Here is a 21,746-nt window from a genome sequence, read left to right on the forward strand (position 1 = left end):
CCATTTGAAAAGCGTCTTTTTACCGTTGATACCATAACATAGCTTTCTGTTGCACACCCAACAGAAACAGGGACCTAAATGACTTTCCTGTGTCAAACGTTTCATCCAGCCAACCACAGCTAAACAATCCACCCATGTTAAAACAAAGTGGGGATGCTATACAGTACTGCAGTTAGTTAGCTGCATTAGTATAGAGTCTGGCCACCTTCATTTGTTTTTGACTGTGCTAAGCACGTCCGAGACGAATCTTCATTCACAACTAAACCAACCGCTCCATATTGTCGCTGACTGAACCACCACATGTGGGTAATGTTATGAGAGAAACACTGCCCACGTAGTGGAGAAACCTCCGCCAAGTACAGCCATGAGCACCAATCATGATAGGCTACGCTGCGTCGGTCCCAAATCAAACACTGCCCCGAAGTTTTGATTTAGCATCTGTATGGATACAGGGGTTAAAGCAAAAAAAAATACCCCCCCCCCTCCCCGCCGCGCTTGAAAAGCGTCTTTTTACTTTTTATCGTTGCTGCCATGCTGCCATATAACAGATTTCTGTTGCACACACAACAGAAACAGGCTCCTGGTTCTCTCACCGTTTGACACCAGGACCTGAATGGCTTTCCCGTCACCTCCATTTGTTTTTGACCGCACTGAGCACGTCCGAGCCTTATTGTCGCTGACTGAACCGATGCCACACGTGGGTAATGTTATGAGAGAAACACTGCGATGCAGTGGAGAGATCTCGCCTATTGCCATGAACAGTGAACACCAATCACTCATGATACGTTGCTTTCGGTACCAATGAAACACCACCCCGAAGTATTTCATACATCTGTATGGATCACTTTTGTGAGTGACAAATAAATCCCCCCAAATCTCTGATTTGCAAACATAACAAGTGTTCCGTTGCTTATTTTAACGCAGAGAACGTAAGCAAACCATAGACTGTAGGAAGCAAACGCGTATTGTCAATTACTGCTGCCCCCTGTAAACACATATTTAGATAGTATAGCCTACCTGCTGTTTACATGTAAAACTCCAGTGACTTCATCTTTTGACACAGCCATCCATACATTACAGACAGAGCGACGTCTCGTTCCTTTACAGCATGATATAATAACACCACCAGTCCACTCATCTATTGGAATTCAGCGTAGGTCCAAAAAGTTTAACAAACTTCCAAACGGTGTACATCGTTTAAGCCACAGGAGCATGGTTTTCTATCATAAATATGAACTTTAGCCAAACTATTGCGAGTAATCCAAGTGTTGTTTTGTTTATCCAGCAGCATGCATCATCGCAGTTAGCTTACAGCAGCAACAAGTAGCTACAGAGGCATTTCCTCTCAGTGTAGGGCGGATTTCAAAATAAGAGCCTAACGTAATCTGATCAAGTCAAGTCAAGTCACGTCAACTGGTTTTATTTTTAAGTCTACTTACAGGAAGTAGTTGATCTAAATTAGAACTACATGACACACCAGCAAGTCTACCGCACCACAGTAGTAACTGATGCTATTATAATTAGCGCAGACGGTTCAGCTTTTTTTCTTTTTTTGCGAATCTTCTCTGATCTCATAAATAGCCCCTAGGGAATCCTCAAGACGGAAATCCGTCCCCAGGACGGAGAACTTTAACCCCTGCACACATAAAACCCACAGGACATAAACTACAAGATGACCTGTATGATTTTATGAACTAGGGGAACCAGCCCAATTTAAAATGGCAACATTCTTTCTTTTAAAAACAAGATGGCGAAAGCACTTTTCTCTATACTGCATCTTAGGCATTGACTTGGCCTAGGACAATATATTGAAGTCTTCACTCCCTAACCTAACCCAAAGGCTTGTTTCCATTGTGGTCCTTTAGAGGCATTACGATCCACGTAAAAAACACAGAACACGCTACACTAACACAGGTATGAACACGCTAAACACTAGAATCCAGACCCTATAGACCAGGGGTTCCCAATTTTTTTTGTCTCAGGGCACCCCATAAATATTTGTTTTAATCCGAGGCACCCCTACATTATAATTTTCACTCCCAGCACCTTTATATATTTATAGCATATCGTCGTTGTCGGGTGGAAACTTATATGTCCAAAACCTTTCGATTTCTATTCATCTAAAAAATGTACTAAGCTAGTGAAAACAGCAGTGCTTGTAGATCGGCTGTTTTCACTAGTTTTGTGCGACAGTCTTGTATGGTGAAGCAGGCTTTGCTTTATCAAAAGACGTACACATTTGAATCGTGGAGATACGAGGTTTCTGCCCGACAGTGACGATATTTTAGTGATTATGTTGCGAGGAAAACGTTGAGATAATAGCCATTTTGGTTAGAACTGAAAATACTTCAAGTTTAAAATGATACTGAATATTTTTTCAAGTGTCCAAATAAATTCCAAATATTATCAAATTATCTCGCGGCACCCCTGGCCTGGACTGCCGTCGCGGCACCCCAGGGTGCCCCCTCACCCACACTGAAGTCTGATGTCACTGCCACTAGATGGCACTATTACCCGGGTTCAGATTGTTATTTGTTGTATTGAAATCCCCATAGGGGAATCTATAGCTCGCCTCATATAAGAACTGTGTTCCAAAAATAAACACACCACGTTGGCGATTTTAAAGGTGGAAACGCGCACATACACCCAAAGAGTAACACAATAAAGTTTAGAAACGAGTCAGACCTCCAAGCTCACAGCGCGTCACAGCTATTTCCGATGCTTGATTTCTAAACAGAGAGGACAATTCTTTCAACATAATACGCTGCATTCAAGTTCAGGAGAGTTTGGCCAAGGCAATTCTCCTTGAATGCTGCCTTCAGGTATGGGTAGGCAAAGAGGGAAATTGCATTTCTTTCAAAATAGTAAAAACTCCATTCATGGTCTGGAGATGGAACTTTTTTACAGATGGATAAAAGGGCAGGGGCTCAAGCCCCCTTTGACATCTATGTGCACGTGCCTGCTAAGCGTAAACGTAGAGATGGGACGAAAAGCGATATTATCGTTTATCGTGATAAAAGCCCTAATAAAATCGTGGAGATTAAATTTATCTTAAAATCGGCCTCCGTCATGCACTGGGATCAATTCACCTTTGATTTGCCGAGCTGCATATCTGTTGCCATTTAAACCCTCTATTGGTAAAACATACTTGATACAGTCTTTTTTTCCCACTCTTTACCAAATCTCTTTGCCAAAAAATAGCAGATCTACAAGCTCAGTAGAGTTTGTAGATCGGCTATTTTTTTGGAAAATGTTCTGCCCCAGGATAATGGATGTTGGGGATATTTTTATTATCGCGATAATTGCGACCGTAGGTCGCATTTACTATCAAACCCTGCACAAAGTGTAAGTCCGTCCGTCAGTCCGTCTGTCTGTCACACCTCACACGTCACACTCTTGCCCTGCTCATATCTCCGCAACCGTTGCCCCGATCCATGCCAAATTTTGCACACACGTTCCTTACCTGCCAAACTACAACCTCCAAGGACCCCCGGAGCTCCAGGGACCCCCAGCTCCCTGGGGGACCCCCAGATGTAAAAAATGACCAAATGTGCTAAACTGACCAAATGACTACCCCAACGGGGCTGCTCACGGGGAATTCCCGGGGACCACCCACTCCTGGTGCTCCAGAACGGATGCAAAAGTGGTGGCGCCCCCAGTGGAGGACCCCCTACACTGCAGCTCACATAAAATGCCGTAACTCCGGCTAGGAGCGACCGGGACAGCCGGGGCCGGTACCTATTCGTCCGCCTTGCCGGCGCGGAGACCCCACCCCTCATTTCTCACATGGCCCTCTAGCGCCACCATGAGGCCGATTCTTGCAAAACACATTTTTGGACACTGCTCCTACAATTTTTGCCCTAAAATCACGCAAATCGGTACACAGTATGTCTACACTCATCCCATCAACATGAATCTCTCCCATATAGCGCCACCTCCAGGCCGATTTTTAAAAACACATTTTTGGACACTGCTCCTACAGATTTTGCCCTAAAATCACGAAAATCACTACACAGTATGTCTACACTCATGTCATCAACATGGATCAGGAAGATTTTGGCAAAACACATTTTTGCCCTATTTGTGGAGATAAGTGACCTACGGTCGCTTATCTCCCGATTAGGGAGCCTTACTGGTATCATAAATCGCGATTTCTTTGGTCACAATAATTGTGTAATGACATTTTCTTTTTTTTTTTACGTTGTTTTTATTTGTATTTTCGTATATCTATCTATAAATGCGAGAAGTCTCTGCGTGTCTGTCTGTCTGTGTGTCTGTAATCCGCGTATCTCGAGAACCGTTCGTCCCACCGGCTTCAGATTCGGCACGCGCGTTCCCCGCCGCGGCACGGAGTGCAGTGCCGGGTCTCGACTCGACCCGACGCGCGGTTTTCCCGAACCGGCGCGAAACGTTCGGAATCTCCTTATGCGGTGTTGATTGTTGACATCAGGCTGTTCCGGAGGAAATCGGCGCAAGCGCTGACTCATTGTGACATCACTTCATAAAAGGCTCTGACATCACGTACGCCACATGAGTCAACAAAAAATCTCTGAATATCTCCATATATAGCATATATGGGCATAAAATGGACGCAGAATCACAAAGATCAACCATATATGGGCATAAAGGGACACAGACAGACGGATACAGAGATCTCCATAAATGGGCATAAAATGGACGCAAATGGCATATATGGGCATAAAATTTACGCAGAATCACAAAGATCTCCATATACGGGCATAAAGGGACACAGACAGACAGATACAGAGATCTCCATATATGGGCATGAAATGGACGCAAATAGACAGATATCTCCATATATGGGCATATATGGGCATATATGGGCATAAAATGGACCCAGAACTATATCTGCAGTGATCTCCATATATGGACATAAAATGGACGCTGACAGACAGACATATAACAGATATCTCCATATATGGGCATAAATGGACACAGGCAAACAGATGGTCAAAACGGGTCCTATGACAACAGGTATAATGGGGTTTGCATTAAAGGGCGGGGCATTCATTCCCTATTTACATCGTTCCCGAGTTGGCCAGGTCGCGGACTAGACGCTGGGCCGCCCAAAGGGCGGCCCAGCTTCTAGTATAATAAACAGGTCATCTTTGGCAGCAGAGTTACAGAAAATAAAAATTACACTGCAAGTTCTTAACACTCAATATGTTACGGTTCATACAGTCCATAGGTGAGAGGTCTTATATCAGTACAACTTCAGTCCATTATGAAGTCCTCATTTTGATCCTCTGCAGATACAATAGTTCAAGTGTGGCTGTCCACAGACTTTCCACTGTCCCACTCCCCATCCCAGCAACATGATGATCAAGTCTCTAGATACATCAGTATTGCTGTATAGGTAATAAAATAAAACAAAATAGTTGGGTAGATATGAGACATACAAGGAAATAAACCGAAAAACATAACCGGGATAGAAATATAACATACTCAAATACACTGATTCACATGTAATACGCCTCCACACACAATTTTCATATACTTTTAACAACATAAAACATATATTTGCATGTATATATCTCTATATACTCATAATATCCATTTTCATGTAAAGTATCCATTTTGGTCAGTATTTGTAAAACTTCTCCATGCACAGCCTTACAGAAAAAGTGAGTTTCTCCATCTCATTGATGCTTTGTTCAATGGCTGTCCACTCCTCCCTCGTTGGTGGTGCTCTGTCTAACTCTAACCAATTCCTGAATATTGCCTTCTTACCGGCTACCAATAATATTTTGAGTAGGTATTTTATCTGCTGTGTTGAGATCGGTTGGTATATTACACAGGTACATGTTGGTGAAGTTACATTCTATCTCAAATCCCATTAGTGTTATGACATTTTCATATGGTGCCATCACCTCTCTCTCTCTCTCTCTCTCTCCCCCCTGCAGCCCGGCGGGGAGCTATGCCTCCTCGGCGGAGCTGAGCCGCTGCTCCAGCCAGCTGAGCGAGGAGGACGGGGACTACGGGGAGGGGGGGGGCTACGGCCTGGAGCGGGACCCCCTGTACGACGTGGAGAACGACTCCTACCACTCCTGCCACTCCTCGGTCAGCTACAGCAAGGGCTCGCCGGGGGACTGGGACGGCGACGACGGCACGCAGGGCTCCCACTACAGCGACGAGGGGGGCTACAGCCGGGACGGCGGCGAGGAGGGCGCCCTGTACGAGGAGGAGGACGACGGCGGGCTGTACGAGGGCGAGGTTAGGGCTGCACCACACGGACAACATTTCATGTTGTTTCATTTTGTACATTGTGCCAAATATTTCGATATTCGATACAGTATGCTGTTGTTTTTGACACCAAATTTTTATTTAGTTTTTTGAATAAAATGTATTTTAGTTTTAGTCATAATTTAGTCACCTGAAAAGTTTTAGTTTTAGTCTAATTTTAGTCGACTAAATATTATAAGATTTTAGTCGACTAAATCTACAGTTGATTTAGTCGACTGAAATGTATTTTGGCAGGCCTTGATGGCATCGTAATGAATGATTTTACCCTTGGTTGTGTGCTGAAAATAGCAGATCTACAAGCTGCGACGCGTTGTGAGCTTGTAGATCGGCTATTTTCAGCATGCAACACCTGAGAGCAACCAAACATAAAATGATTCTCTTCTCCACTAGTCCCTCCCTAACGTTTTAGTCTAGTTTTTATTTTGTTGATGAAATTGTCAATATATTTAGTCTTAGTTTTAGTCATCACAGCTTACGTTTTATTTCGTTTTTATTTCGTTTTTTGTCAGTGAAAAAAACGCAGTCGACAAACATTTTTCGTCATAGTTTTAGTCGACGAAATCAACACTGACGGTATGCAACATTTTATTATATGTATTATAATAATCACAGTATCACAGAATCACAGTATTCTCTAATATAATGTATTTACGCTGTATTTATATCCATAAAAATATCCCTTAAAATGTTTACTATTGACAAGTTTCATGCAGATTTCATTCCTTTGCTAAATAGTTACTACAGTATATCGATTTTAAATCATTGAATCGAATCGTATAGTACCGCCATGAATGAACCAATATCGTCCATGTATCGTATCGCCAACCATGTATCGTGAATTTTGTGATGTGTATCGTATCGCGATTAAATATACCGTTACACCCCTTGGCGAGGCATAATATTCTAGTTTTCAAAGGTATGTGAAAACACTCGGATTTGCTGGCAAGGGCAGAGCAGATGATGTTTTACACCTGGCAGTCAAAGAGTTAAGTGTTATTGGGTTCCCGCACTTGTTATTTGATATTCATAAAGTGTAGCAAAAGTGAAAACTAAGCATTTTCCCCAAAAAATTGGGTTATGGGCAAAAGGCAACGATATGGGCGATATATATCGCAATACTGATATTGCGAGTGCGCATAGCGCGATAACGATACCAACATATGGCGCGCCACCAGGAGGAGGCGCTCTACGAGGACGAGGACATGCTGGCGTACGAGGAGGACGAGGACATGTACAACCTGGACGGGACGCTCAGCGAGGACTTGGAGCCCCCCTACACCCCCACCCCCACCTCCCCCCCCGCCCCCGCCCCCGCTGTCGCTCCGGACACCACCGCCGCCTCCTCGACCAGACCTCCTCTGGAGAAGCATCCGTCTCTCCACCAGCAGAACCCCCCCAACCAGGTGTCGTATCTTATGAATCCATATTCACATAATTATGTTGTACTTACTGTACTGTCATTTCTACCCCGAACTTAAGGGTGTGTTCGTAAGTTGCATTCCTAATTTAGCTGTAGGCATGGGGTGTTGTCAGCATTAACATTCCTTTTGTTAAACTAGGAGCTGGGAGGCCAGTGACCCATTGACCCAAATCTTTGAATATTATGTATTTTCAAAGCGAACGTTTGTAACTCAAATTTTGCTTCTGGGGAGGGTCCCTGGAACTAAATATTTTGAGATGCGGGTCCGTGGCCAAATAAATATCATTTTGGGGGTCCTTCACATAAAAAGGTTTGAGCACCACTGACACAGTAGTCTCTCAAGAACAGACTAACTGAGCTCCAGTTAAGTGAAAAGGACCTTTTCTTTGCCGATGGCTGGCCAGATTGCTGACATAGAAACATTCTCCAAAAACCTTAGAAGGATTCAAAAGACACTTTTAGAATCGGGTCAAAATTCAAATTTTCATGATTTTTTTTCAAAAAATAGCAGATCTACAAGCTCGCAGCGCGGCACTCGGTGCCGCGCTGCGAGCTTGTATATCTGCTGTTTTTCAATAGTTAAAGCATAAAATAATGATACACAATAATATGTACCCGTTCTGAAATAGTTAAACTCATAGTCTAAAACATACTTCACAGGCTTCCCCTCCTCAAGGCACAGCAGCGGGGCAGCAGCAGCAGCCCCCCGGTGCTCCCCCCGGTGTCACCGCCCAGACGCAGCCCCCTAAACCCGGACCCCAACAACAGCAGCAGCAACAACAACCCCAGGCCCCGCCGCCCCAAGCCGCCCCCTCAGCCACCTCCTTCTTCTCCATGGCCAAGCCCTTCTCGGCCGCCGTCACGGGGCTGGCGTCCAGCTTCTTGTCTTCCGTCCCCACGGGCCAGCCGGCCCAGGCCCAGGCCCAGGCCCACCCTCCCCAGGGCCCTGGTCAGCAGCCCCCCATGATGCACCCGGCCGGGGGGCCCCAGCCCCCCCAGTCCTCCTCCTCCTCCTCCCCTCACCCCGGTGGTGCCGCTCCCCCCGCCGGCCCCCAGCAGCCTCCCCCCGCCGCCGGCACCGCCGGACCCGCCTCCTCGCAAGACGGCCCCCACCCTCCCAAGGTTGGTAGAGCTTTGTAGCATTTTATGTTAGTTTGTACTTCATTTTGACTTCATTTTCCACTTTCTATTTAGTTTTAATAGTTCTATTTTAACACGCATGTGGCCAGGATAAAAATTGGCTTATGTCTTCAATTGCCAGAATTTTACTTTTATTGTGCACAATCGTCACGGGTCAAGCACGGATAATGCACAGATCATGCACCACACATGTGCACGCCGTTCACACCTTTCAAATAAAAAATCGGCATGGAAACCCGTTCAGGCATTCAAAAGATAGAGGCTATAGTGTTTTCTTCAAATGTAAAAAAAACATGGCTGCCATGTTTGAAAGATAGAGCTGTTCTGGGAGTCAAACATGCATTTTGCGATCGCGATCATACTGAAACCTGAAGTAGGGAGAGCAAAAACTCTGCCAACTCCGGAAACTCCTGTGTGTTAAAAGTGGGTTTGAAAGTTTACTCAGTGTTTAGTTTAGTTAATAAACACTAGCCTGGTGAACCATCCCGGTCGCGGGTCGGAATTCACCTTTCATTTGTATTCATCTGCTGACTGTGAATGTGAATGTGAATTCTGCGACCGGATGGTGTGCCAGGCTATACTAAAACACTGCCACAGCTTTTTTTGGTCACTATAATAGCCATGTCACCACCCACACTCTCCCAACTCCCCCTTACAGGCCCAGGACGGGGGTCCGGCAGACGGCCGGCAGACGGCCCCCGAGGACCAGGGCTACCCGGAGGAGGAGCCTCTCGGGGAGGACGAGGCCAACATGATGAGGGACCTCCTGGACGCAGACAGGGCCTCCGGCACTCCCACCGCCGCCCAGCAGGGGGAGCAGCTCCCCAGGGAGGGGGCGGAGCAGCTTCAGGAGGACGAGCGCTACGAGGGGAGCCCCCCGCCCACGCCCGAGGACATCACCCCCCCGCCCGACGACAGGTACGCCCTGAGAAACAAGACGCGATCGCACGCGATTGAAAATGGGGAAAAATGTGGTAATAGTCAAGTCGCTTGTGTAATTTCGTTCAAATCTTCAGGGGATTTTGAAAACTATATAGCATTTGTTTTGCATGAAAAACATTCCTTGGGCTAAAAACGGACCCCAGAATACTGTGAAAAGTGATGACTCATCAGTAAACCATAGTTTTATCGGGCTGTTTTTAGACCAAAGAATGTTTTTTCATGCAAAACAAATGCTTGCAATGGATTCAGAATCATTAAAAACCCCTAGTTTGACCCCTCACATGCAACTTGAATCAGATTTTTTGGGGGTATTCTTTTACTTTATAGTATAGTGTATAGTAAGTGAATGAGACAAACTTTCAGCAGCTGTCAAAAATTACCCAAGGGATTTTGCAAATGGAATCATGGGTTTTCTGATGTTTACTCTTAGTCGTGGGCGTTAGGGATATTTTGCGCTAATCAGTCTAAAAGTGCCACATTTTGCACAGATGTAGCCCAGGGCGTGCTCTAATGATTTAGCTAGGGCGCCCGAGTCGGCGACCTTCAGGGTCGCCACAGCGGCCAAATCAAGTTGGGCTCCCATTGACTTTCTATACAGGAGGAAAATACCCAGAAAAACACTTTTTTTCTGGGATGAGAGGGGTCTAACTAGGGGTTTGTCATGATGCTGAATCCATTGCAAGCATTTGTTTTGCAAAAAAAACATTCCTTGGGCTATAAATGGCCTCAGAAAACTATCCATGTATGGGTGAGCATTCATTAAACCATCGTTTCCGGGGCCATTTGTAGCCCAAGGAATGTTTTTTGTGCAAAACAAATGCTTGCAATGGATTCAGCATCATGAAAAACCCCTAGTTAGACCCCTCACATCCTACTTAAATACCCAGAAAAAAAGTGTTTTTCTGGGTATTTTCCTCCTGTATAGAAAGTCGATGGGAGTCCAACTTGATTTGGTCGCTGTGGCGACCCCGAAGGTCGCCGACTTGGGCGCCCTAGCTAAATCATTAGAGCATGCACTGGGCTACATCTGTGCAAAATTTTGCACTTTTAGACTAATTAGCACGACATTACCATGTCATCTCCCTAACGCCCCCGACTATCTGAAGTTTCCAAAAATATATAGTTTTCATAATCCCCCGAAAATTTGAACGAACCTTCATGTTTGGACATATTGAACTGGACTAATACACTGTCTGGGACAAATGTGCCATTGTTCAGTGAAGCTGAAGCAGAAAATATATATATAAAAATAAAATAAATTGTGAAAATAGTAGATCTGTCGTGTGACGTGTTGTGAGCTTGTAGATCAGCTATTTTCTCTTTTGGCTCTTTGGTCTATCTGGAGCTAAACGGTTTGGGATGCGCTGCTGTAAATGATGGATTAGCAGTGTTTAAGAGGGAAGAAGAGTCTCCTTGTGCCAGACAGGCCTCAGCCTGCTCTGCAGAACGCTAAGTGTCTCTCAGACAGACCTCAGCCTGCTCTGCAGAACGCTAAGTGTCTCTGACATCTGAATGGATCCCTCCAATTAGCAGCAGTGTAAAGAGGCTTTCACACCCAGCACAATAACAATGACAGTAACTGTAAATCAGAGCCCTAGAATGGAGAGTTGCGTCACTCCCGTTCACTTCATGGGGCCAGGTCTTCTACGCACACATCTATTGGCGTATAGTGACAAACGGCCAACCGGAAGTTTACAAAATGCATTGAAGTCTATGAGGTGTAAAGTGACAATGAACCACGTGACCAGCGCTGTTTCTGACCCCGCGGTGACACCACTCTCTGATTATACTGCTCTGCTGTAAATATGTCGTTTAGGGCGGGAAATCGTTCCGTCTCAAATGGACCGCAATGTCCACACCACAACTATAAACACAACCTAGTGTTCATTTCAGCCACTAAAAATATGACGAAATGTTCGTCTAATGCCTTTTCTCACAGAAGAAAACTAAATACAAACTAAACAAATCTAAGCTATCAAATCAAATCATGTTTATTTATAGAGCACATTTAAAAACAACTTTCATTGTACCAAAGTGCTATACAGGCATTTCATCATCATAGCAGTACAATAAAACAACAACTCAATGCATAACAATGATTACTAAAAACCAAGAATAAATATACAGTATTGACAATTTCGTCAACAAATAAAAACTAGACTAAAATGTTGAGGAGGGACTAGTGGAGAAGAGATTGAGTAGAATCAAAAACAAGTAATTTCATGTTTGGTTGCGCTCTGACTAAAATCTTTAGTCGATGTAGTGAAAAATTTAGTCGATTAAAAGACTAAAACTTTAACTTTTCGATTTACTAAAATATGTCCAAATCGAAATGAAGTTATATTCAAAAGACTATGACTAAAACTAAATATCGTTTGGAGTCACTTTCAGCTCCTTCTGATGAACCACACAAGCATTGACAGCTGTTTATCTGTAATTGCAGTTAATATATTATTCGATTAAATTCAACTATTATAATTAAAATCATTTTTGCTTGTGAAAGTTACAGGTATGGTGTGTGTGTGTTTGTGTGTGTGTGTGTGTGTGTGTGTGTGTGTGTGTGTGTGTGTGTGTGTGTGCGCGTGTGCGTGTGCGTGTGCGTGCGCGTGCGTGCGTGCGTGCGTGCGTGCGTGCGTGAGATATCAAAAGTGAGCTTATCATAATCACAGTAATCCATATATTCCATCATATTCAAGGGCTTTTGGAAAGAAATGAGACAGACTCCATAGAGCACTGCTGAGGGGAGGTGTGTGTGTGTGTCTTCAGCTGTAGCTTGTTGACACTCGTTAATGTTATATACATCGAGGCATTTATGTTTCTGCACTCATTTTCGGTTTCAGACAAGAATTTTCACATAATAATTAATTGGTTAATCGATCGATAAGGTTATCAACTATCAATTAATGAATTAATCGATAATTTGCATCCCTAATCGGCAACATTCCACTTTGATTCAAATCGGGTTATGGTCCTCTTAATGCTCATTTTGCTACATAGTATGTGCTATGTACCCGGTGGCCTGTGGATAGACAGACACCCATGCCAAAAATATACATAAGCTTACAAGGCGGCCAATACATAATTTAACTTGTGTGTTTTCTCTCCCTGTAGCCCTGTGGTGGTGGAGGAACCCAAGGAGCCCATCGACCCAGCTGTCCGAGCCAAGGAGAACTGGCTGAGGATCTACAACAAGGTCCTGGAGCAAGTCAGGGAGGTAGGAGACCATGTATGCTCCTTAGGAGACCATGTTCCACCTTTTAAACCAACTCAGAGAGGTAGGAGACCATGTTCCTCCTTAGGAGTCCATGTTTGTTCCACCTTGTTATGAGTCCATGCTCCACCTTTTTTATAATAAGAATAGAGAGGACACCAGATATCCCCGCCCGTCCACTTGCATTGAGTTGCTCACCCAGCGCATGAAGCGTACTTGCGCGTTTGAGACACCTCTGAAACGTGACGTAGTGGGGCCACTGTGACGCATTTTGCGTCATAGTTTGTGTTCATGGACGCGCTGGGGCTCCAATTCATGAACGAGCACTTCCGGTATGAACGCGCGTCAATACAAAGAAGCCTAGATGCGCATTCGTGATTAGAAGCCCCCAACTGCAGTACCTCAAACTGCCACCATGTCCATTGCGCTTCAGGGCTCCCCCAGGGTTCTGGGGGCTTGCTGCGTGCCCTAAAGTGTGCCTGCTCGCTCCTCAAGACTTCCGCAAAATTGGCCTGCCTATCTAGTCTGATGTAGGGGAAAGGAACTGATTGGAATAACGTGTTCCTTCCGCACGCTACATCCAACCGGGGAAACTCCCCACCTGTCAGGTGATAAGGAGCGGCCTGCTCACTCCTCATGCACTGAAGGAAGCGTGAGCTCAGTTAGCGGCTCTCCCCAGGTTGGCAGAGGGAGAGTATAGTGCCCAGGATTACAACATAGGTAAAATCGTGTGGGAAAAAAATAAAATCGGGAAACAAAAAACCAGAGCGCACCTTGCCTCCAGAAGTTCTGTGAAATGATTTGATGCGATGTGACCACCGCTGGAAGTACTTAACAAAGTCTTTGAAATATGTATGCAAGGTGAATTATTGATGCCCACAGATAGGGTATCTCGCTTCTATTTCCATCATGCTGCATTCCTGCTAGACGCCGCAGTGCAGGCCCCTTAATGTTTCATATTCTACGGAAATTAATATTTCAAACAAGATTTCCTTAAATACTGGCTGAACATGGTGACGGTGTTTATTTATTTATTTCGTTTGGAGTCTGGGAGGGGTCGACAGAGGAACCCATACTGCGGTTTGACACAGAAACACCCTTGTTCTGTTTGCTTATAGTTCTTTACACATTGAGTTCTACTTCAATCAGTTCTCATTTGCTTTTGTTTAGTTATTTACATGTTGATTTTTCTATTCATTACTTTGAAATGTTATTTTTATTCATTTTTTATGTATTTTTCTTTGCCAATGATTAATCGCTTGCTTTGATGTTCATGTTATGTACAGTATATGTTGGCGTTTGGGTTTTATTCAATTTTCGTCTTTTATTTTATTTACCGGTATATATTCTTTTTATTGTTTTGCTTGTTTGTTTGTGTCTTTGTTTGCCCACCATTTTGCTTTCCTTCCAGTTTCATGTCATTGCCATAGCGACACTCGCTGCATGCATTCTGGTCGGCCCCTCTGATTGGAGCAGACTGAGAGGTGGGTACAAGCCGATTGGCTCCTCGGGATGACGCGTTAGTCCACTGTTTCTCAACGTGGGGTGTGGGGACCACCAGGGTCTGAGAGGGTACAAATGGAACCACATGACTCTGTTTCTACATGGTCACATTTAGAATTAATTTATATTATTTCATTTTTTTGTGGTGAATAAAATGTTATTGTTTGCGATATAAATGATGCAGTATGATAATACAATATAACTTATACAATCTGTATGGTAAAGTATGTTAATACAATATATATTTTATTATCTGTATTGTAGAGTATGTTAATACAATATAACTTATGCAACATATACTGTATGGTACAGTATTTTAATACAATATAACTTATACAGTCTGTATGGTAGAGTATGTTAATACAATATAACTTATACAATCTGTATGGTAGAGTATGTTAATACAATATAACTTATATAATATGGTAGAGTATGTTAATACAATATAACTTATACAATCAGTATGGTAGAGTATGTTAATACAATATAACTTATACAATCTGTATGGTAAAGTATGTTAATACAATATATAATTTATTATCTGTATTGTAGAGTATGTTAATACAATATAACTTATGCAACATATAATGTATGGTACAGTATTTTAATACAATATAACTTATACAGTCTGTATGGTAGAGTATGCTAATACAATATAACTTATACAATATGGTAGAGTATGTTAATAATACAATATAACTTATACAATCAGTATGGTAGAGTATGTTAATACATTATAACTTAAAGTTGTACCATGTAACTTTTTTTATAAAACAAATCTTAAAATTGTCCTAACTGTTAAATCGCTAAAGTTTTAGAACACCCACTCCGTTATTTTCAGCTTCTGAAGCCTTCTCTTTATATGTTTTCTATGATCCTGGCCGTGGACCGGATTTCGCGCCAAAATGACGTAATCTGCATCATCTGTATACGTTGTGTATACGTTGCCCAATCACATCGCGGATCATGCACACATGGTACACTACCGGCCAGGGACGGACTGGGACTAAAATTCAGCCCTGGCATCTTGACTAGACCAGCCCCCACAACCAGCGCGCGCAGATACTCTACCGACTCGTCGGGTCGAGGGCGGCACATATAAATACACAAGCTTTTAATACCACAACTTTTACCAACAACATAAATGATAACTACACAACTACACAATCCATAAATTGTATAAGTTAGCGTACAGTTCTCACCACCAACAAGCAGAGTATGAACATGATTAGTGCCAAAATGTGTCAGAACTTTGGCTAGTTAGCTAATGAATGGAAAAGAAGCATATTGATCTGAGAATTGGACAAACAAGTTGTATTTGATTGCTCAATATGCTGTAGACTATAGGCTACTGTATGTTACTGTCTTTTTTTTTTTTTTTGGGCAACCAGCCCCCTAGCCTACCAGCCCACCGGGCAAATGCCCTGTATGCCAGAAGGCCAGCCCGCCCCTGCTACCGGCCAATCACAGCGCATCTTGAAGTGGGGTCGCCATATTTGTAGTCGCCCGTGTGTCTCTTTACTCAAAAGGTAATCTCGCCTACCAGGCAGGGTGAAGTAGTCCGTTTCTCCGGAATGCCTGAACGCACAGGAACCAGGGACCCCTCTAAAGATAGCTCTCGGCGTTGTGGAGGCAGACGCGGGGGTGTGAAGGTACGAAAAACGGGCGAAAGACGCGAACGCGACCGCGGTTTGCTATAGGGCTACTGACCACTAGTTGAGCATCTTACACAGTATAGCTTTAAGTTATACAATCTGTATGGTAGAGTATGTTAATACAATATAACTTATATAATATGGTAGAGTATGTTAATACAATATAACTTATAAGTGGGGTGGTTTTATGTTGTCTCCCTGCTCTTCTATTGAGACATTTAGCTTGTGTCAAAGCTCATGTCTCACCTAGACAGACACAGGAACTGACACGAATTTTGACCTGAGGGTCAAGATTCAATTTATCCCCTGAGCAAGCAGGCAGGCTTGATTAGCTCAAAGGTAAACATTCTCAGCACTTAGGCTGGAAAACCTGTTTCAAATCCGGAGTAGGAGAAAGAAAGAAAGGAAAGTTGCAGCTTTAGTTGAAAACCTGTTTCAAATCCGGAGTAGGAGAGGAAAGTTGCAGCTTTAGTTGAAAACCTGTTTCAAATCCGGAGTAGGAGAGGAAAGTTGCAGCTTTAGTTGAAAACCTGTTTCAAATCCGGAGTAGGAGAGGATCAAGTTGCAGCTTTAGTTGCACGTGGAAGCCATACTGTTGCGTTCAAGACCGCATGGCACAACCCGATGCACTGCTCCATGCGTATGTGAACGCTAATCAAACCCTAGGCACATGCTTCCCACAACGGGGCAAATACTGTTTACATATAAATGGAACAGCTTGCTCTCCTTGGAGTTTAGATGTTTATGTGTGTGTGAATCACCCTGCCTTGGCAGGGCCCTCGTGGCCCCATGCAGACTAAACTCCCTGCAGTGGGGTAACTACAGTATGTCCATGTACTCCAGTACTCTACTTACAGTAGGTACAATAGAGCAGTGGTGTAACTACAGTATGTCCATGTACTCCAGTACTCTACTTACAGTAGGTACAATAGAGCAGTGGTGTAACTACAGTATGTCCATGTACTCCAGTACTCTACTTACAGTAGGTACAATAGAGCAGTGGTGTAACTACAGTATGTCCATGTACTCCAGTACTCTACTTACAGTAGGTACAATAGAGCAGTGGTGTAACTACAGTATGTCCATGTACTCCAGTACTCTACTTACAGTAGGTACAATAGAGCAGTGGTGTAACTACAGTATGTCCATGTACTCCAGTACTCTACTTACAGTAGGTACAATAGAGCAGTGGGGTAACTACAGTATGTCCATGTACTCCAGTACTCTACTTACAGTAGGTACAATAGAGCAGTGGTGTAACTACAGTATGTCCATGTACTCCAGTACTCTACTTACAGTAGGTACAATAGAGCAGTGGTGTAACTACAGTATGTCCATGTACTCCAGTACTCTACTTACAGTAGGTACAATAGAGCAGTGGTGTAACTACAGTATGTCCATGTACTCCAGTACTCTACTTACAGTAGGTACAATAGAGCAGTGGTGTAACTACAGTATGTCCATGTACTCCAGTACTCTACTTACAGTAGGTACAATAGAGCAGTGGTGTAACTACAGTATGTCCATGTACTCCAGTACTCTACTTACAGTAGGTACAATAGAGCAGTGGTGTAACTACAGTATGTCCATGTACTCCAGTACTCTACTTACAGTAGGTACAATAGAGCAGTGGTGTAACTACAGTATGTCCATGTACTCCAGTACTCTACTTACAGTAGGTACAATAGAGCAGTGGTGTAACTACAGTATGTCCATGTACTCCAGTACTCTACTTACAGTAGGTACAATAGAGCAGTGGTGTAACTACAGTATGTCCATGTACTCCAGTACTCTACTTACAGTAGGTACAATAGAGCAGTGGTGTAACTACAGTATGTCCATGTACTCCAGTACTCTACTTACAGTAGGTACAATAGAGCAGTGGTGTAACTACAGTATGTCCATGTACTCCAGTACTCTACTTACAGTAGGTACAATAGAGCAGTGGTGTAACTACAGTATGTCCATGTACTCCAGTACTCTACTTACAGTAGGTACAATAGAGCAGTGGTGTAACTACAGTATGTCCATGTACTCCAGTACTCTACTTACAGTAGGTACAATAGAGCAGTGGTGTAACTACAGTATGTCCATGTACTCCAGTACTCTACTTACAGTAGGTACAATAGAGCAGTGCAGTTTGACGTCATTTACCCATCCAACCTGGTTCACGTTTTTTTTTTTTCACCCGTTCTGAAAACTGTGTTCCAAACATAAACAAATGATCTCAGCGGTTTGACTCATATGGATATGAAGAATCAACCGATGGTGAGAAAACGCTAATGTTACTGTCGCCAAATTAGTTACATTTTCGCTAGAAACAGACTGTATCAAATATGAGTGACTGACTATCATAAACCATACGGAGACACCTCCCCGACAATATATCGAGGAGACCGTTTGTTTATTTTTGGACCACAATGCTTATATGAGACGGTTTTAAGATGACTCGATGTTATTCTGCCATAGAGAAATTACTTCCATGAACCGGGGGATGAGAGAGTCACATCATGACTTCACTGCTCTATTTGGGTACTACTCCATCTATTTGGGTACTACTCCATCTCGGAGGCAAATATTGTACTTTTTACTCCACTACAGTTATTTGACCCAGCAGAGACATTAGACGTTGCCGTGTAGCGAGCTTGTAGATCAGCTATTTCCACTACTCTTAATGTATTTATTTTCTTATTTATGGAGTTTGTTTTAAAATGTATACAAATATATTTCACATAAAAAACAAATCTTTTGATAGCTCGACACGCTGTGAAGATCTGCTATTTTTTAATTATTTAGAAGATTCATGATTAATTTAATTTTATCCGATCACTAATATGTTTATCTCAATGGGGTTGGTGCGCATGGGGAACGCCAGGAAATACATGGGAAAACAGAACGCGATGGGATAAAAAGGCTTCTTATTAAATAACACGGAGGATACAGGTAATTATAGAATGCCGTACCGTATTTAGACAGGAGTGAGACTTTATTAAGCACTTAGTGAAATCTGAATGATGGTGTAGTTGTAGGGGGCTAAATAAGTCGCTCTGCCCGAACCCATGTAAACACGGGAACATGACGGTCAGGGCTTGGTCTCTACGACCATGCGTGAGCTACGATGGGCTAAAATCGCTTTGGGAAACTCGGCCATTGTCACTGTCCTGCAGAAACCTTGTATCCCCAAGTTTCAAATGTGTATGTTTTCTTTTTTTTAATTGAAGCCCTGCTTCATCATACAAGAGTGTTGCACAAAAGTTGTGAAAATAGCAGATCTAAAAGCACACAACGACTCGTGGTGCAAGGCGTTGTGTGCTTGTAGATCAGCTGTTTTCACTAGTTGAAATCATTTTTAAAATGACAAATACATAACGAACGGTTTTGGACCTACAAGGTTTCCACCCGGCAACAACGTTGTGTTTTATATCCACTTTAAGGCCCATTCCCACTGGGCCAGATAACAGATAAATCTCTTTCTCCAGATATTTTTCCATTCAAAGTGGATGGTAGATACAGATAAAAAACATATCTACCACAGATATTTGCCACAGATACTTTTATCTGTGGCAATTTTTTTTTATCTGTATCTACCATCCACTTTGAATGGAAAAATATCTGGAGAAAAATATTTTTTTATCTGTTATCTGGCCCAGTGGGAATGGGCCTTTACTCTGAGGCGGAAGCAAAGCCTGGTCTGTGTGATGACTAAGGTCAGAAAAAGAGTCTCTTGGGGGCACGGTGGCACAGTGGTTAGCGCTTCGCCTCACAGCTAGAAGGTCCTGGGTTCGATTCCCGCCGGGGGACACTGTGGGTGCTGGGGGTGTGTTTCTCCCTCCACGTCATCAGCGCCCACACCCTAGGTGGGGTCGGTGATAGGGCCTTTCTGTGTGGAGTTTGCATGTTCTCCCCGTGTCTCCTAGGGTTGATACCCTCACAAAAACATGCAGTAATCCTGGTCTCAATAATGCCTCCCCCTGGCCAGCCGGGGCGCTTAATGGAGGGGAAAGGAACTGGTTGGAATAACGTGTTCCTTCCACGCGCTACGTCCATCCCGGGGAAATCCCCCCTGTCAGGTGAAAAGAAACAACAAGGACTACTCATGCATTGAAGGAAGCATGAGGTCAGTCCGTTGTCTCCCCAGGCGCGCCAGAGGGAGAGAGCAGAGCCCAGGATTACATAGGCAATTGGCACTGGGTGAAAAAAATGGGTTGCAAAATCGTGGGATAAAAATTATTAGAGAAAAAAAAAAGAAAAAATGTCTCTTTCTCTCTGTCTCTCTGTCTCTCTGTCTGTCTGTCTGTCTCTCTCTCTCTCTCTCTCTCTCTCTCTCTCTCTCTCTCTCTCTCTCTCTCTCCCTGGTTAACTGTATCCTTCCTTCTTTGTGTCTCTCAGGCTCGAGGGGAGACGTCTGTCTCACTGTGGTTCGGTAAAGGAGGGTGAGTAATATATCATCCTTATGACACACCTTCGTTCCTTCATCATTTCATATGCTAGTTCAGGGGTTTCAGGCCAAGGACCCCTTAGTTGAGAGAGAGATGAAGCAGGGACCCCCACAGCCTCTTCATAGATTCCATAAAGTTTCATTGTTTGACAGCACGATCATCAGTGTATTTTGGATTCATGTCAATTTGTGTTTTCAGATATTTAACAACTTGAACCGTCAATACTTAATAAACTTGACCTTTCACTCTGTACTTAGTCTGCTCTTTTTCCCCTCTAGAACCAAACCCCTTTGCCGAAAATAGCAGATCTACAAGCTCAACAACTTGTAGATCTGCTATTTTTGGCTAAAGTTCTCCGAATATGGACGCTAGGGTTCAAGTGGTTAAATATAAAAAAAGGAGAAAAAGGTTTCTATCACACAAAGATTTGGAGGACCCCCTGTAGTGACTCTGAGGAATGTGAAGGTGGCTTCTGAACCATTCTTTAGCCCCATGGTCACTGAACTAAATATTATAGTATTCTGTGGCACCCCTGGACCCTAGTCCAGTTTGAGAAACCATGGGGGCACCCTAACCAAGGGGACAGGGTGCATACAACGTACAGGAGGGGCAAGACAACATGTGTATGTTTGTTTGCCTATACGAAAGATGTAAAAGACCACTGGTTCTCAACCAGAGGTCCTTGAGGGGGTTAAAGGTGGTAATTGTGGGCAAAATCGTATCTGACGATACAAAAAAATATATATTCCAAGTTTGAGAGGATGGTGAATAAATAATGGACATTGATGTGGAACAGGTTTAAAACCACTGCATTAAAATGATTCTGTTGCATTCTAAAGTGGTCTCCCTCCTCAATAGTTTATTTTGTGTGAATCTGTGCTAAAAATAAGCCCTCTCTCTCTCTCTCTCTCTCTCTCTCTCTCCAAGGCGTTGTAGGCATCCTCCTTAATCCTCACCCAGAGGCTTGTCTCACCCACCCCCGTTGGCACTGTGCCAAATGGGGTGGGTGGTTCGGGGGGTGGGGTGTGGTGCGGTGCATACCGACAAGCCTCCACAGTTCTGCCACAAATTGGCTCCGTCGTCGGGGCAGAGATTGTATCTCCACTTTTCTTTTTGTAAATGAATGCCCTACTTTCAGTGCTGGAAAAAAAGCACTCATGACTGTTTGTCCT

The 21,746-nt window shown here is 43.6% G+C and overlaps 1 pseudogene across 1 annotated transcript in view; it reads left to right on the forward strand.

The window, feature by feature from the left end:
* Window positions 1-21,746, forward strand: part of LOC308284783 (protein unc-13 homolog A-like) — a 155,038-nt pseudogene that overhangs the window by 84,914 nt on the left and 48,378 nt on the right. Inside the window, exons 10-15 of the transcript in view lie at window positions 5,925-6,234; window positions 7,440-7,672; window positions 8,326-8,806; window positions 9,483-9,742; window positions 12,878-12,980; window positions 20,525-20,568. The product of the transcript in view is annotated as a protein unc-13 homolog A-like (transcript). The remainder of the gene's footprint in view (window positions 1-5,924; window positions 6,235-7,439; window positions 7,673-8,325; window positions 8,807-9,482; window positions 9,743-12,877; window positions 12,981-20,524; window positions 20,569-21,746) is intronic.

Source organism: Nannobrachium achirus, assembly GCF_963921795.1.
Source record: "Nannobrachium achirus genome assembly, chromosome: 5".
Taxonomy (NCBI): Eukaryota; Metazoa; Chordata; class Actinopteri; order Myctophiformes; family Myctophidae; genus Nannobrachium; species Nannobrachium achirus.